Raw genomic sequence first — 16906 nt, forward strand, 5'->3', positions numbered from 1 at the left:
TGAAGGCTCGACTGGGGCTAGGGGATCCACTTCCAAGATGGCACACTCACACAGCTGTGGGCAGGAAACCTCAGGTCCTTGCTACATGGACCTTTCTAGTGGTTGCTTAAGGATCCTCACAACATGAGGGACATCGTAATTGAAGAAAGAAAGACAGAAGCCACAGGCCTTTTATGATATGGCCTAGAGAGTCATACTGCATCCTTTCCACAATATCCTGTTGGTTACAAGCTCAGTCTTATTCAAGATGGGAGGAAGCTACACAAGGATGCGAGAGGCGAGGATCAGTAGATGCCATTTCGAATCAGCTACCACACCTAGTGTCATCCAAATCTCCTGCTAGGAGTCTGTTCTGCTACAAGACTAGAGGTGACTCACACAGAGGTGTTGGCATCAAAGACACCAAGATACTGGGTTTGGGATGTTCTGGAGGAGAAGGACAGGCCAGGTGGGAGTGCTGTACTGAGAGGAGACAGACGTGGTACCCGGTCTGAGCCTGGGTCTCAACTGAGAAGCTCACATTAAGCCATAATCACATTTTGGAAACATTATGGGTGTGCGGACATGGGAGGTGTCCTTCTCAGACACATGCCAGCTCAGAAACACACCAGGGACCTGGGGGTGGGTGACCAGGTGAATGGTAACACTTCTGGCTGTGGCAGCAAGAGCTGGATGTTGGTGTCAGACCTGAAATGTGTCCTCTGGGTGTGACATTGAGTAAGTTTCCCACATCCACTCTGACCCTCAGTCTCCTCCTCTGAAATGGGATATTTGCTTCTCTTCCAGAGAGGGAATAAAGCCACATGTGTCAGGAACACACCAGAGCCTCGGGTTCAGCCTCTGAAGTCCAGCAAGAAGCAGAAACAGCCACACCTCAGACCAGGCTATGCTCTGCCACACGGTGACTATGGCAAGCAGTTGGCGTGGTTGGACACACGGCACCAGTGGAACATGAGTGTCCTTGTCCTGGTTCAGCCGGAAGGACCCTTTCACTCCCACAGACGCAGATTAATCAGACTAACTAGTTGCTCCCTCCTGGGTGTGCCTGGGTGAAAGGGCCAATACCGCTTGTGGTTATTGGAATGCCTCATGAATGAGAAATGATCTGAACAAATATTTCACACCTCTTTTTTCACATTCCAATGGGAAAATCACATGGAGCACGGCGTGTTCCTCTCAAGGATAGCTGACAAAGGAAAAGGCCCTTCCTTTATCTCCACTGGGAGTTTTGTTTTCCTTTTATCTAAAAGCGGTTATCAGTGCTGTTCAAACAAAGAAGAAATGTATGATTGAAAATGGGTGGAGGATATGCTGCTTAGAAAAAAAGCCTGAACAATGAAAAATTGTATAAAGAGATTGTTTTTCATCAATTTGGCATTCCTTAATTACAGGCAAAATAAACCTCTCACCGTCAGTACAATCAGACATAATTAATGCAGTCTCTGTAACTGATCGTTAATTCTATCGGTAGCACATATTATTTATTGCATGCATTTCATTGTTACAATGACTCAGCAAAGAGGCGCTGGTATTACAGTTTACACTCTAGGAGACGTAGAAAAGCTGGTTAACTCATCCAAGCTCATGCAGCTAATAAACCGCAGACCCATGATTCAATTCTGGCAGAGGTCTGACTCCAAAGCTCATGCTTCCCCACCCAAACACCACCCTATCTCCCAGGAAAGGAAGAACAGGTGTCTCTGGCTGAACAGTTGCAAAGCCAAGACTGAAAGGATTTAGTTTTAAGCAATTTGACTTTTGTCACTTCACCCAGAATTAATACTAGCCTTGCTTTGTGTCCCCTCTGCAACTTGACATCTGACACTAGGAATTCGGGGTATTGATGGATGTGCAGGTAAATCAGTGGGTGGGTACAGGGGCAACAAAACAGGCTCCTGAAGATTAAGTGGATGGATAGACAAGCAATGGATGATGCTGGGCAGGTGAACAGATAGACTGGCAGTGAGATGAAGGATGGATGCTGCATGCATGGGTGCCTCGTAGGTAAGGTGATGGTAGATGAATGGCTGTGGATGGATTGATGGTGGATGCTGCATGCATGGGTGGCTGGTGGGTAAGGTGATGGATGGATAAGTGAGTGTGGATAGATTGATGGTGGATGCTGTGTGTGTGGGTGGCTGGTGGGTAAGGTGATGATAGATGAGTGAGTGTGGATGGATTGATGGTAGATGTTGGCTAGAAGGACAGACCAATGGATTGGTAGGGGTCAAAGTGGGCAGTGGAATAAATGAGTGGGTAGGGCCAGTCCATCCTCAGGACACAAGAATCAAGTCCCTGACTGTGGGCCTGACTCCCCATTCCTCTGCAATTATCCCAGGGGGACGGGGAGATTGGCGAGGGCAGGATTTGGTCAGATACGTACTTGAGAGGACAGGCATTCCCTGAGCACTTGCTGCCTAGAAGTCTAGAATCTGAGAGGTGGCGGGGCTACAGAGACCACACTGGCTTTTTGGCAGGACCCCAGAGTGGGAGAGTCTGGCCGGCAAGCACAGGTAACACCAGGGCCCTCCACTCTGCCCCTCACTTGGGCTCTGGTGGCTGATGCCTGCCCCACACTCCAGCCTGAGCTGAGCTACCCCTAGACCTGGCTGACAACCTCTCCCAGCCTTAGATTTCTAAATGAAGATCATAATATTAATTTAGGAAGATCATTTTAAGGATTCAGTAAGATGATGTTTGCAAAATGCGTGGCACAGAGTAGGTGCTCAGCAGGTGTGTCCCCAGGGCCTGGAACTCCAGGCTCACCTGTAGGTGCCTGAGGCCCCACCCTCCCCCACAGCCCCAGCCTCCGGGAGGTAACTGCAAAAGCTCCAGGCGAGAGGCCCTGGGAGCGTGGGAACTTCCTACAGCATGTTTGTCTTGGGCTGCCTGGGAGGGGCCGCCACCTCCGTCAGCTCCAGCAAGAGCTCCTGCCAGGTCACCCAGCGTGAAAAGAAGGAATTGTTCCCGAGACCTTTGCTTCCCTTGTCAAAGGTGACTTGAGCCTGAGACACAAGCACAGCCCCTCTTCCCTAAAGGCCAGGCCAGTCCCAGTTCCGTCCGCACTCCCAAAGGGGTTGAAGGAGTCGTCTGCGTTGGGGGAACCCACAATGTCTTCCCTGCCAGCAGGTGTGAGGTTTTGCAGCCACGAGTCCCCACCCATGAGCCAGCAGCTGGCCAGGGCTCCTCCAGGGCCCCACTAATTCCCACCACTTACCCGGTTCTCATTCCCCTCTGTGTCCCACAATATCCAGCACGGAACCCAACCCAGGGTCAGGGGCTCAGACACTTGGCTGAATCGAACTCCCCAGCCCAGGGGAGACTCCCAGCCACCCACCCAGAACAAGGCACCCTCCCCTCTTCCCACCTGTCCTCCACCCTGCCCCCAGAGGGTGTCCCCTGTGCTGGTCTCTGGAGGTGGGCCACAAGTCTCTATGCAGTTGGACACTTTCATCACCAAGTTCTTGTCACTCTGCCTCAATCTCCTCCACCCCAGTCACATGACTGAGGGCCAAGGTCTGCCCTCTCCCAGCCCACTGCCTACTGCCCACCTGCCCTGCTTCGGCCAGCTGGCAGCCCCAGGGTGTAACATTCTGGCAACTGTGGAGCCTTCTGGAGACCAGCCATGTGGTTCTCGCTGCAGGCAGCACAGCTGGGGTTAAGGGCAGCCTCGGATCACAGAGGTTCCATTTCCGATTTTCCAGAAGTTGCCGATTATTAATGATCATTGTTCTTTCCTTCTGGGGCATAACAAAGCAGGTTCGACTGACAACGGAACAGCAGTAGGTCAAGATTCCCAGAGTATGAAATGTCAGCCTCTGGCGGCAATGACATTCACCCAGGGGCACTAAAAATAGATGTAAAAAAAACAGAAGCATGCGGCCTCCGGAGGCTGGAGAGGCCAGGTGAGCTCAGGACTGAAATGACGCTTGAGGTGACATCTATGGCCACATGGCAAAGCCGGGCTTTTCCTACTTCCTTTTTTTAATTTTCTTGAGAGACAAAAAGAAAGTGAACTTGAGAAGGGTCAGCCCAGAAGGACTTTGCTTTTTTAAAGTCTGACCTTATGTGCAAAATTCAGGTAGAAAGAAAAACTGCCATGAGATATGACCACGGGAGGCATCAAGTTTGGCTGAATTCACCACTGCTTAGCCCAGGGAGGCGCAGAGGGTGCTTATCGTCCTTCCCAGCTCCTCACTGACCCAGAATTGGCTATGGAGCCTGGCTGAGGTCAGCACAGACCAACAGAAATCTTCTAACAACAAAAATGCTGTGTACTTGCTCCGTCTCATCTGGAACCCAATAGTTATAGTAGCACTTGAAATGTAGCTGTAGGCCGGGCACGGTAGCTCACATCTGTGGCCCTAGTTACTCAGGAGGTTGAGGTGGGAGGACAGTTTCAGACCAGGGATTCAAGACCAGCCTGAGCAACATAGTGAGACCCCATCTCTACAAAAAATAAAAAATTATCTGGGCTTGGTGATGCCCACTTCTAGCCTGGGCTACTTGAGAGGCAGAAGCTGGAGGATCGCCTGAGCCCAGAAGTTCAGTGTTACAATGAGCTATGATGATTGCACCACTGCAATCCAGCCTGGGTGACAGGGCGAGACCCTATCTCTAAATTTGAAAAAGAAAGACCGAAACGACGTGACTGTGGCAATTGAGCAACTGAATTGTTAATTTTATTTAATTTTAACTGATTTAGATTTAAATAGCCATATTTAAATGATGGCCAGTGGCTACCCTACTAGACAGCACAGTTTTAGGCTCTGGGGAAAGAAAGCTGCAATTGATTAGCAATGTCTGCCAGGGACACAGGCTGGGGAGATAAGGCACAAATGCCATGTTATGGAAGGACCAGAGATCTGGTATGATCCAGGTCACCTGAGACCTAAATCAGTGATTCTCGTGTCTGCACAGTTTCAGCATTCAGGAGGAAAAGTGTCTGTGAAGTTTAGTGTCACCCCCTACCCTTCAGTCTCACGGTCTAGTCAGGCAACTGCAAGTCTCTTTACTAGTTTTCTTCCACAGCAGACAGAGGGGTTCTTCCAAAATACCAATGCAGCCACTATCTACCCTGCTTGAAAGCCTGAATCTAATCCTTCAACCATGGCCACCAAGACCTATCCTGAGGCTGTGCCCCTCTGCGGCCTAGGCCCCTCAATCTTTCTCCACCTCCATCCAACACAGACCCCGCCAGTTCTGGCTGGTTCTTCCTCTGCTCCACTGCACAGGAAGCCCCAAAGCAAGGGTTTCCTCTTGCACCATCTTAGCACCCCCACCCAAAGCACAGGACCTGAAGAGCCCCCACAGGAGGCTCACATGATTCGAAGAACTCCCAAGTCTACATTCTTTTTATGTCCTCCCAATAATAAGACAAGAATCCTTATTGCCCTGTTTTGCAGATGAGGACACTGAGGTTCAAAGAGGGAAAGAGTTTGGCCAATAACAAAAGAGAAAATGGCATATCTGAGACTCAGATCTGGGTAGGTGTCACTCCCAGACTTGGCCTCAGCACAGGGGTTGCACTGAGAATGGAAACCAGGCCGTAGGACACCCAGTCCACTATTTCTTTTACTATTAACTCAACAAATGTTATGTGATGGAAGGAAGGAAGGGTTGGGTGGGTATGTGTATGGATGGGTAGACGGGTGAGTGTGTGTACGGATGAGTAGATGGGTGGGTGCATAGGTGGATGGATAGATAAATGGATAAATGGATTGATACATGGATGGATGGATGGATGGATGGATGGATGGATGGATGGATGGATGTGTACATGGATAGGTGGATGGATGAGTGTATAGGTGGATGGATGGATGGATGGATGGATGGATGGATGGATGGATGAATGGAGAGGTGGGTGGATGGATAAGTGTGTAGGTGGATGGCTAGATGGATGGATAAATGTATGGATAGATGGATGAATAGATGAATGGATCAATGGGAGGCTAGATGGATTAATGGATGTGTATATAGATGCATGCAGACATGCATGAATGAATGCAAAGGCAACAAAACATGGTAACAGGTCATGAATAGGGAACAGGATGAGATCATCATCTACCTTTCTCTTAATCATATTCAGGTATATCAGAAAATGAGGTCATGTGAAAAAATTCTTTGAGACTTTTGTTTTCAAAGAGATAAAGTAGCTGGCAAGCTGTGCATATGGAGCAAGCCCTGAGCTGTGTGAGGGCCTGCTCCCCCCGCTCCTCCCCTGTCTCCACTCCCCACACTCCTGCTGGCTCACTGAACCCCTCCCTAATGCTGCTTTCCCATGGGAAGGCTGAGAAGCAATAGCAATTTCTTCTGAATGGAACTCTCCCCTGAGCCAAAGAGTAAACAGGAGCCAGCAAAGAGCTCAAGTCGGTGTGTAACTGCTCGGGCGGTGATTACATAAGCAGGACATACCTGGGAGAGGCACTGATCCAGGGGATTTTAACAAGCAAGCGGGGAGGGCTAGCGTGGGAGGCAGGTAGGGGGAACGCCCAGTGCAGGAATGGCCGAGCAGCTACCTGGCCTCGCTGGGAACTGGAGCCGGCTTGCTCAGGGAGGGAGGACACTCAAGTGTCACTTACTGAGGGCCTTGTACCATGACAGGCCTCTTGCATGATTCTTTTGTTTAATCCTCACAAGGGCACTGCAGAGTGGGCTAGTTCAGCTATGCTCCCTTTGATAGATGAAAAAATTAAAACTAGACACAGAGAGGGGTAGTCATGAACCAAAGGCAGGCAGCAGCTGTGTGGTGAGCTGGGATAGCCCCAGACTGGTTCCAGGGACTGCAGGGTAGACTGAGCTGTAAGGCTGGTGCTTTCTCTTCTCCTCTCCCTTCCCTGCCTTGCTGTCCTCCTTCCCTCCCTGCTTCCTCCATTCCTGCTGTCAGATCCCATGTCCATTTATTCTTTCCATTGTCCACCCATCCACCCACCTGGTGCCCGGCGGCTTTTCCCTTCTCTCCACAGTGGACCTGCATCAAGAGAGGGACCAAAGGGAAGCAAGACGCAGCTGCTGGCTGCAGAAGGGCTTTCTGACAAGGACAGGTGATGTAGAAGCGTCCGCCCACCATGGAACATGGCTTGAACACTTCGGGTGCTGAGCCCTTCCTGCCTGTGGGATACTGAGCAGTTTTGCAGTGATTTTCTCCTTTCACCTGTGAGACGGCTCCAAGTTCAAAGCCATTATTCGCCTGTGGCAGAGAGGAGACTGAAGTCCAGAGTGGTGGACTCGGGGTCTCATGGGAGCCTCAACCTTGGGACTTGGAGGTCAGGGAGAGCTTTCCAGAGCCAGTAGCCTCCAGCTGGCTTGGACGAGGCATCCAGGAGTCCCTCAGGCAGAGCGGTTCAAAGTTGGGGGGGCGGTTTTCAGCTGCTAGAGCCTTTGGATGGCGAAAGGAGGGAAAGGGTCCTTTGCCCCCTGGCACTCGGCTGCCCCGCTATCCTCCAGGAGGAGGGGACTTGGGAAAGCCATGGGGCACCCAGGCAGAGCCCTGGCCAAGCTGAGGACAGTTGGCCCAGAGCAGTGGCTTCGGCCCTAGAGCATGGTTGCAGAGTGAGACCCTATGCACACTGAGACCCTTCTCTGTGTCTCCCCATCTATAAAGGGAGGGTGACGTGAGACAAAGCGCGGAAGCCATGTTGGCATCTGGTGAGTCTTTCGAGGTGGAGGCCCTTGTGAATGCTGCAACTGACAATACGTGTCTCCCCAAAGTCCTGCAGGAAGGGCTGGAGCCCAGCAGACAAGCAACCGGTGAGGCCTTGTGCCCAGGCGTTCTTGCCTGCCTGGGTTGTCTGGGGCAACCAGGTCCAAACGGGGTGTCACCCCCAAGGGTGGGACCAGGGTACAAGTCACATCATGAAGGAGACCTCCCTTTCCCACAGCACCCTGGAGCTGCCAAGCGCCACGCTGCCATGATATAAGCCACCGACCTGCCACCGCTGGCTGCCCCGTGCGTTGCCATGTAAATAGAACCCTGTATTTACCTACTGTGGGGAAGAGACAGGCCTACCTGGTGGGCGGAGAGACAGCAGCTCAGAGGCCTCCAGCTCTGATTTCTGTTCTGCTCCAACTGCACACACATCCTGTGCCCAGTGGCTGGGCTTGGGTGGGGGCGTGCCAGCAGAGGGGGCCAAGGGAAACTCTGCATCCTGGGAGCATGGGCCACAGGCCTCTGGGTTGCAGGCTCAGGTTGCAGCCGCCAGCCCTGGGCGGGGGAGACCAGACTTGCCTTGCAGGCTAGGGCCATATCTGAGCCACAAGCGTCAGATGGCCCTGATGGCCCCAGAGGCCTCCCTGCTGTTGGCACCAGTCAGCTGTACAGGAAGAACAAATGGCCATCTGCACAGCCAGGGCCAGGGCCCGGGAGTCCCCAGGAGCCAGCCATGAGCACAGCCCCACCTGTAACAACCATTCCTCCAGGGAGCCAAACTCAGTAAGGACTTATTTTGTTGTAAAGAAACGTAATACATGTTTTAGCTTTAATTCCTATAACTATTCTAGATGTTCTTATTCTTGTTTTACACAGGAAGAAACTGAGGCACAGAGAAGTAAATGACTGACCCAAGACCACAGAGCTAATGACATGACAGAGTCAGGATTTGAACCCAGGTTTCTCTGACCCTAAGTAGTTATTCCCAGTAAGTATGCTGCCCCCATATTTCATCTCAGTGTTTTCATCTACCAAGTAAGAGCAGTCATATAATCCAAGACACAATGTTACTCTGGGCTCTGTGATGAATAATGGTAGCCTCGTGGCATCTGTCCATAGATGCTTGGCTGGATCAATGGATAAGTGGATGGACAGTGGGACAGGTGGACAGACAGATGGACAGAGTGCCACATTTATGAGTGGGGTTGGAAGATGTGAGGATGGATAGATGGATGAGTGGTTAGAAGGATGACCAATAAGCAGATAGACTGGTACATGGACTAACAGGTGGATGAGTAGACGAATGATGGATAAATGGTTGGATGGGAGGATGAGTGAATGGGTGAGGACTAGAAAGGTAAACACAGATAGGTGTTTGGATGGATGGTAGAATAACACAGGTAGAATGGATGGATGATTGAAGGAGTGATGGGTGATTGGATGGATGGATGGATAGATGGATGGATGGATGGATGGATGGATGGATGCATGAATAGGTAAATTGGTGGATGGAAGATGAATAAATGAGTGGGTGGACTTGTAGATGGATGGATAGAAAGGGCTTTGAATAAATGACCAACAGTTGGATAGAGGAATAAACAAGTAAATGAATGGATCAATGAACAGATGGACATGTGGATGGCTACACAGATGGTTGTAACAAAGGCTAGAAAGATGAATGGAGAGATGGATGAGAAGTTAAGTGGGTAAGTGAATCGGTGGCTCTCCTTCCAATCTAACTCTAGTTGGAGAAGAGACTCTCAAATATCCAAAGCCTAGCCAAACTGAGAGGGACTGCACCCATACTAAAGGGTCAGCTCTGTGGTATGGACGTTGCCTGAAGACTGTCAGGTCACCTCACGGAGCCCATGTCCTTGCTGCTGTGAAACAGCCCTATGGCAGGTGGAAGGAGTGGTGGCAGCCCAAGCAGGACCCCAGCCAAGTTGTGGAGGCTGCTCCTTTCCTTTCTCTCTACCATAGTGCCAAGCCAGGGCTCCTACATCACAGCTACCAGGTAGCCCCTGCCATTCTTCCCTCCTCCCTCTGAGTCAGGGCAGCTACAGGTAGACCAGTAGCTCCTTTTCCCACCCCACTAAAGAAGACAAGGGTCTGGGGATGTCCCCAGATCTGACACTGGCCTGCCATGTGATCGGGGAGGTGGCACTGCCAGTCTCTGATCTCTGCTATGGGCGGCGGTCAGACTGGAGTGGAAATACATGGCAGAGAAGCTTGGAGTTACTTTGAGGCAGCCAGACGGAGCCGCCCCAGTCCCTGGTCACAGTCCCTGACACACCCCGCTCAGAGCCCCAGGGATCTCTGGACCCCACTGGCTGGGACCATCACCCAGGGCCCTTCGGACTCCCGTGGTCTGAGATTCTGGCCCCAGAAACTGGGTCATCCCAGCCCAGAAGGGAAAGGCAGCGAAGCAAAGAGAATACGCTCAGTTCATCTGGGCCCGAATCTCCCTGGCTAAAGGCATCCCAATGGATGTGAGCTTGCTCAAGCCCTGCCACTCTCCAGATATCATGTTTCTGTCTCCACCTGGAGCCCATCTGGGAGGCTGGCATGGGTGAGGGATTTGGCGATTTTTTTTTCCTTTTTTTTTTTTTTTTTTTTTTTTGAGCTGGAGTCTTGCTCTGTCACCCAGGGTGGCGTGATCTCGGCTCACTACAACCTCCACTTTCTGGGTTCAAGCGATTATCCTGCCTAAGCCTCCGAAGTATCTGGGATTACAGGTGCCTGCCACCATGCCCGGCTAATTTTTGTATTTTCAGTTGAGATGGGGTTTCATCATATTTGTCATGCCGGTCTTGAACTCCTGACCTCAGGTGATCTGTCTGCCTCGGCCTCTCAAAGTGCTGGGATTACAGGTGTGAGCCACCACTCCTGGCCAGACTTGGTGATTTTTACAGGACAGGAGTCTAGGGTGTCCTGGGCCTGGCTGGGAGGGGCTGCAGAGGCCATGGAAGGGATGTGGGAGCCACAACGTGGCAAGCAAGCCCCAGAGCCTGGGCCTGGGAACAGCTCCCTTCCAACATGGGATGGGAGGAAAGGGGTCAGCCCCTGGGAGCAGGGGACCCAGGTAGGCTGAGGGGACCCAGGTCCCTTCAGAGCGAGCCCCATCCCCTTCTCCAGGCTCCTGGTCTTTTCAGAGCGAGCCCCATCCTCTTCTCCAGGCTCCTCTGCTTGCAGGACATTTGGCCAGCGCTGACCTCTGCCCACAATGCTGCTGCCATCTCAGGGCCACCATGGGGCCCCTGGGGGACTCCCGCCGGTACCCTAACTCAGAGGCCTGGGACAGGCCTGGGAGGAGAGGGAGGGGCCTAGAGGAGTTGGGGGGCTTGCTGTTCCCAGCACAGCCTGCCGGGGCCGCCTACTCCCCACCGACAAGCCGTCCATCGCTCCCCTGAGAGTCAGTGCGTGGGCCCCAGACCTTGCCAATCTGCCGCAGCACACGAAGCCAGGGCCAGAGCATTCCCACGCCGTATAGCCACTGTGGAGGGGCCCAGGCCGCAGGGCTCCCCCAGCCCCAGGACTGCAGCCCTAGCTCCCCTGGATGCCCTGTGTGCTCCCATTCCACACTTGGCAGACCAAGCCCACCCAGAGCCCATCACACTACCTTGAGTCACAGAGCACACAGGACTGTTTCCCAGGCTCGTGTGGGTGTGGGATGGAGCGCCAGGCCCACCGGAGGCTGGGAGGGCCTCCGAGGGCCACTCTTCTGGAAGTTTCTGGGGTTACACGAAGGCTGAGACAGTACAGCTGGGGCCTGGAGGCGAGCTGGACAGGGAAGCCTGCATCCCCACACACTCAGCCCTCTGGGTGGTCAGGACAGGGAGTACCTCTTGGGGGCCTGAAATTCCCACACTCCTTGCAGGTTGTCTGAGGTCCCAGTTTTCAGACTCAGTCTTTCCACCTGGCCAAGAAATGAAAAGTGCAGACATTTTAGAGGTAAGGAAAAGGGCTCAGAGAGGTTAAGTGCCCTGCCCAGGGTCACACAGCAAGGAAGCTGAAGAGCTGGGCTTCAGACCCAGAACCGTGCTTTGCACACAGCAGGTGCTGAATGAATGCACGAAGATTACAACATCCATGATCTTAGCCATCGAGACCCCATGCTGTCTCTGACTGGCTGGCAGCCAGCAGGGCCCAGCTCCAGGACCAGGGAGCTCACCACTCGCTCTGGACCCCTGGCTACTGTCACTTTGCCCATTACGGGTCCAGGTTCTGCCCAAAACTCATAGAGATGAATCTGGTTCCCTTCCCAGGAGCAGCCCTCAGGGCTCCAAGGCGCATTCAGAGCTCAACTCCAAAGCTCCTCGACTCCATCCCTTCCCACATCCTCTTGCACCCCGCCTGCACCCCAACTCTGACCCACTGGACCTCTCCCCTGCCTGGCCCCTGTGCTGAGCCCCGTCCAGGCCACTATGGCTCCCGGCTGGCCCGGGCTCTCTCAGCCTCTGGTGTGCCCCGGGTCACTCCCAGCTCTGAGGCTGGGCATCTAGGAGGCCACTCTGTGCCCAGGCCTCTCATTTCCTGGCCTTCTCTGTACATGAGAAGCAGTGGTGTGGCTACTGTTGCTAGGCCCAGGGGGCCTCCCTGGGCCACCCTCCTTTACTCCCTTCCTAGGCAGGATGAGGGGACTCCCGTGGCCCCAGCCTCCCAGGGAACATCGGCCTGAAGAAGCTCCCTCTGCTGTCTCAATGACGCTGTGTGGGACCTCGAGCATAAGGCCAGGATAGAACCTGCCGCTCTGGGAGGCCCAGACATTTTCCTTCCCACCACACAGGCGGAAAGAGGTCCCCGCAGGGAACAGATGCCCATCTATGCCTCATAGCAGGGAGGTTTCTAAGCGTGCCCCTCCCGTGAAGCCCCGCAGGCATGTGGCAGAAGGAGAACGTGGAAGCGGCATTTGAGGTGGACATCACGTACCCATCTGCCAGACAAAACCCATTCGTGAGCTCGAGGGCCAGAAAGCCAAGCTCATTCACCACCGACACCCGCTTAGTGCAAAGAGCGCGTGGCCAAGCTTGGTCGTCACTTTCCGAAGTGTATTCCGGTTCCACTGGATGTTCATAGGATCAAGGGAGTTTGGGGACCACAGGATGAAGCAAAGGCTTTAGAGAGAACTTGCTGGGGCCTTTACTCTGCCTCTCTGAGAGGAGAGAGCAAGCTGGGTTTCTCAAACTGATTTAACCTCGTAAGTTCTATTCCTGGACTGTCTTATGGGACCAGCATTCCCTGGAACGCTTTCTGAGAAACACAGCCCATGTTGCTCCTGCAGCCCTGAAATGCTTGGCTCCTGTACTCTGGCCCAGCACTGATGTGGTTGGGGAGGATGCTTAGAGAGCTCCAAGGACCAGGCCTGGGCCCCCACTCAGTGACGGGTAGAGAAAGGTGCCTTCCCTGACTGCAGGGCACAGCCTCTCTGGGGTTATATGGCACCAAAGCCCACGAAGCCACCAGCAAAGACGTATGAGGGCCAAACGCAGCCTCTCCTGGCATTCTGGAGACAGGGTGCAGTCCCCACAGACTAGCAGAGGCTACAGCTTGCAACCTGGAGGGAAAGTTCCCGAGGTACCCAAAAAGCTCATGTAGGTGCCTCTATCGCTGGAATGGGAATAAAGACCAGTCTGTTCCCACCCCCTCCAATCTCTGCCCTCTCCACCAGCCAGGAGCCTCCAATGCCCAGGTGTCCCAAAATCTGGGAAATCTGTCCCCAAACAGCCTGTGAGTGGCTACCTCGGGCCCTTGGGTGTAACGGGCACCCAGGCTGGCTCTCTCTGGCCCCATTCCCCAGGCTCCCCGGACTCCCTGGCTGCTGGCTGAGCTGCCTGGGCCCCTCCTCCGAGACCTGCCTCCTGACCCTGAATAGCTTTTCACATTTCCCCAGCAGCGCCTTTGATCCGGTGAGGATCTTTTCCATTGATTCAGCATCTAATCTGGTTTCCCATCTGATTGCAACGGGCCCTCCACGCCTCCTTCCGCTCAGGGTTTTCCTAATCCTTGGCCCTGCTTACTTATCGCTTGCTCCTGAGCGCTGGCCAACTCCTTCTCTTCCCCTTGACATTCCTGCCCCATCTTCCTCCCTCTCTCCCTCCCTCCCTCCGCATCTGGCCATGGCCTTGCCCGAGTCAGGCAACCTTGAGTCTGGGGTGCCTTCCTGGAGTACGCATCAGTCAGCCTTTCCTTCCTCCCCTCATTTAATCCAGCGGTCCCAACCTTTTTGGCACCAGGGACCAGTTTCATGGAAGACAATTCTTCCCTGGACCAGGGGTTGAGGGGATGGTTTCAGGATGATTCAAGCACATTACATTTATTGTGCACTTTATTTCTATTATTATTACATTATATAATAAAATAATTCTACAACTCACCATCATGTAGAATCAGTGGGAGCCCTGAGCTTGTTTACCTGTATCCAGATGATCCCGTCTTAGGGTGATGAGAGACAGTGACAGATCATCAGGCATTAGATTGTCATAAGGAGTGTCCAACCTAGATCCCTCGCAAGCGCAGTTCGCAGTAGGGTTTGCGCTCCTATGAGGATCTAATGCTGCCGCTGATCTGACAGGAGGCGGAGCTCAGGCTGTAATGTGAGTGATGGGGAGTGGCTGTAAATACAGATGAAGTTTGGCTCCCTCGCCCACCACTCACCTCCAGTTCCTAACAGGCCACGGACCGGTACCAGTCTGTGGCCTAGGGGTTGGGGACCCTTGATCTAACCAACGTTGATTAAATGCTTTCTCTGCACCAGGTGCAGGGGCCCCCACATCTGCAGCCTTTTCCAGAAATAGCGCTTTTCTCTGGAGGCAGAGACTGAACGAAGAAACGTGCAGGGGGCTGACGCACAGCCCACCAGGGTGATCACAAAGCCCTCTAGCACAGCACTCTGGAGAAGGATAAAGTTGCACCCACTGCACAGATGGGAAAATTGAGACTAGAGTTATTTTCGATCGTCCCCGCCACAGAGCTGTGAGTGTCAAGGCAGGAACATCTGACTTTCTGACTAGTTCACAGCAGGGCTGTTCTGGTTGTCATTCAAGGTCTCTGGCATTGCTTTGACAGTGTCCACATTGACCAGCTACAGGGTCCCAGGGAAACCATGCTCAACAGAATGTGGCCCAGGCTCTGACATTGTCCTGGCTTGGAAAGTTCGTGCCCCAAACCTGCCCAGGCACACACATCCTGTTCACCTGCGATGGGCATCCCAGGCAGCGCTTCCACGAGAAACAGAGGCTAGAGGCCCCTTTGTCTCCTCCTCCCTAAAAAGACTCCCCAGGCAACTGACCTTGAGGCCCACATGGAGGTAAATAGTCCTGAAAATTACCTTCCGGGGGGTGGGCAATTAATTGAAAGTCTGAGGCTGGCAAACTTCCATCCCCACCTGGCGGAGAGGGCAGCCCCTCCCTCCTCCCTCACATGAGGTCGGGAAGATGAGGGGATGGTTAGACTTGGGCTCCTGAGCAGCAGCTGTGTGGGCAGGAACTGAGGGGCTCAGCGCAAAGGGAAAATGCAGGACCCCTTGTTCAAAGTTGTTAGAAAGCATCTAGAGGGTAACAGCAGGACTGGGCATGGTGGCTCACGCATATAATCCCAGCACTTTGGGAGGCCAAGGCAGGCAGATCACCTGAGGTCAGGAGTTCAAGACCAGCCTGATCAACATGGCAAAACCCTGTCTCTACTAAAAATTAAAAAAATAAAAAATAAATTAGCTGGGTGTGGTGGTGTACACCTGTAATCCCAGCTACTTGGGAGGCTGAGGCAGGAGAGTCGCTTGAACCCAGGAGGTGGAGGTTGCAATGAGCAGAAATCCCACTACTGCGCTCCAGCCTGGGCAACAGAGCGAGACTCTGTCTCAAAAAAAGAAAGAAAGACGGTGATAGCAGAGCACTGAACCCAGTGAGAGCCCCACTGATCCAGGGGCTGGTCACTTGCCTGAGAGCCTGGCCTGGCACTGGGCACTTAGCAAACTCCAGGATAAGATCCTTCATCATTCACACAACCCATGAGAACCCGCGCCACTGAGCCCCAGCTGTGGTCTAGCCCTTGTCCCTCTTCCCTGCCCTCCCAGGGTCCCACCACCCGCAGCTTGCCCGTCACTTCTTCAGAGGGTCATTCTCTGGCTGCCCAGAGCTGATCACTCCCTCCCTTCTCTGTCCTTTCTAGAGTGTGACGTCACACATGTGTGTGTAATTGTTCACTGCAGTGCTGACCCCACTGTGGCGTGCGATAAACACATATTGGGGGTGAGAACGGGGAACCCCAACTTTGTCACCTGCGGGAGCCTCACTCTGTGTTCTGGGCCCCTCGGCTGAGGCTCCTGCAGGGCCTGGAGACCCTCGGCAGGTCACTGTCATTGTGTACCAGCCTGCCCCTCATCCCAGCCCTGAGTCATGGCTGTGAGCTCCAGAACAGGGTCACGGGACCTTGTTTTGGAGGTCCCAAGGCACCCAGTGCCAGGTTACATATAGTAGGCATACAGTAGGCACTCAGCAGTGCTGAGAGTCCCTGCACTGCATTCTCCGGGCCTCAGAGCCACAGGGCCAGTGAGGGACATGGGCAGCAGAGCAAGAGACGGGGCGCGTAAACATCCCCAACACGTTCCCCTGGCTTCTGGCTGTGTGCACCTCTCCTCTGTCTGTGCCTCCTTGTCATGAACTTGGAGGTTATGCTGCATCCAGACCATTTCCACCCGGCAGGGTCTCTCTGGCTGCATAGTGTCTGCAGAGAAGGCACATTCCCTCCCAGCCACCCCAGCAAGGAAGACAGTGAACCTGCTCCTCCCACCTTCCCCCAAAGCAGGTACACATTGGAGGGGAGCAGCTGGCCTGGGGAGGATTGAAGGCCATGCTCTGGTGTAGCCGCTCCCTCCCCAGGGCCCAGGGCAGGCCAAAGCTTGGGTCTTGGGTGGCATTCCCTGTGGATGCTCCCTTATTCCCTCCCTCCTTACTGCCCACAACCCCTGCCTCCCCCAGCCAGGCCCAACCAGGGAAGCTGGTGATTCCACACCCTTAAGAGCCTCCTAGTCACCTCCTTGACACCAGGTGTGGGGCACTTGGGGCTCGGTTCTCTTCAGACCCTACTGATCCTTCCGGTCCTTTGAAAAACACAGCCCCAGGGTTGAAGGGCAAAGGCACCGCATCTGCCCTGTTATTGTTTCGCTCTTTCTACTCAGGAGGTGTGGGGAAGCCTCTGTCGCAGGGTCTGGGGCGTCACGTGGCCACACGTGGCCTCACAGAGGGCCGAGGACCCCAGGGG

At 53.6% G+C, this 16906-nt stretch overlaps 1 protein-coding gene across 7 annotated transcripts in view; it reads left to right on the plus strand.

Annotated features, from left to right (window-relative positions):
- Positions 1-16906, plus strand: part of MRPL21 (mitochondrial ribosomal protein L21) — a 1021966-nt gene that overhangs the window by 654004 nt on the left and 351056 nt on the right. The window lies entirely within an intron of this gene.

The sequence above is a fragment of the Macaca thibetana genome, chromosome 14 (genome assembly GCF_024542745.1).
Source record: "Macaca thibetana thibetana isolate TM-01 chromosome 14, ASM2454274v1, whole genome shotgun sequence".
Lineage (NCBI taxonomy): Eukaryota > Metazoa > Chordata > Mammalia > Primates > Cercopithecidae > Macaca > Macaca thibetana.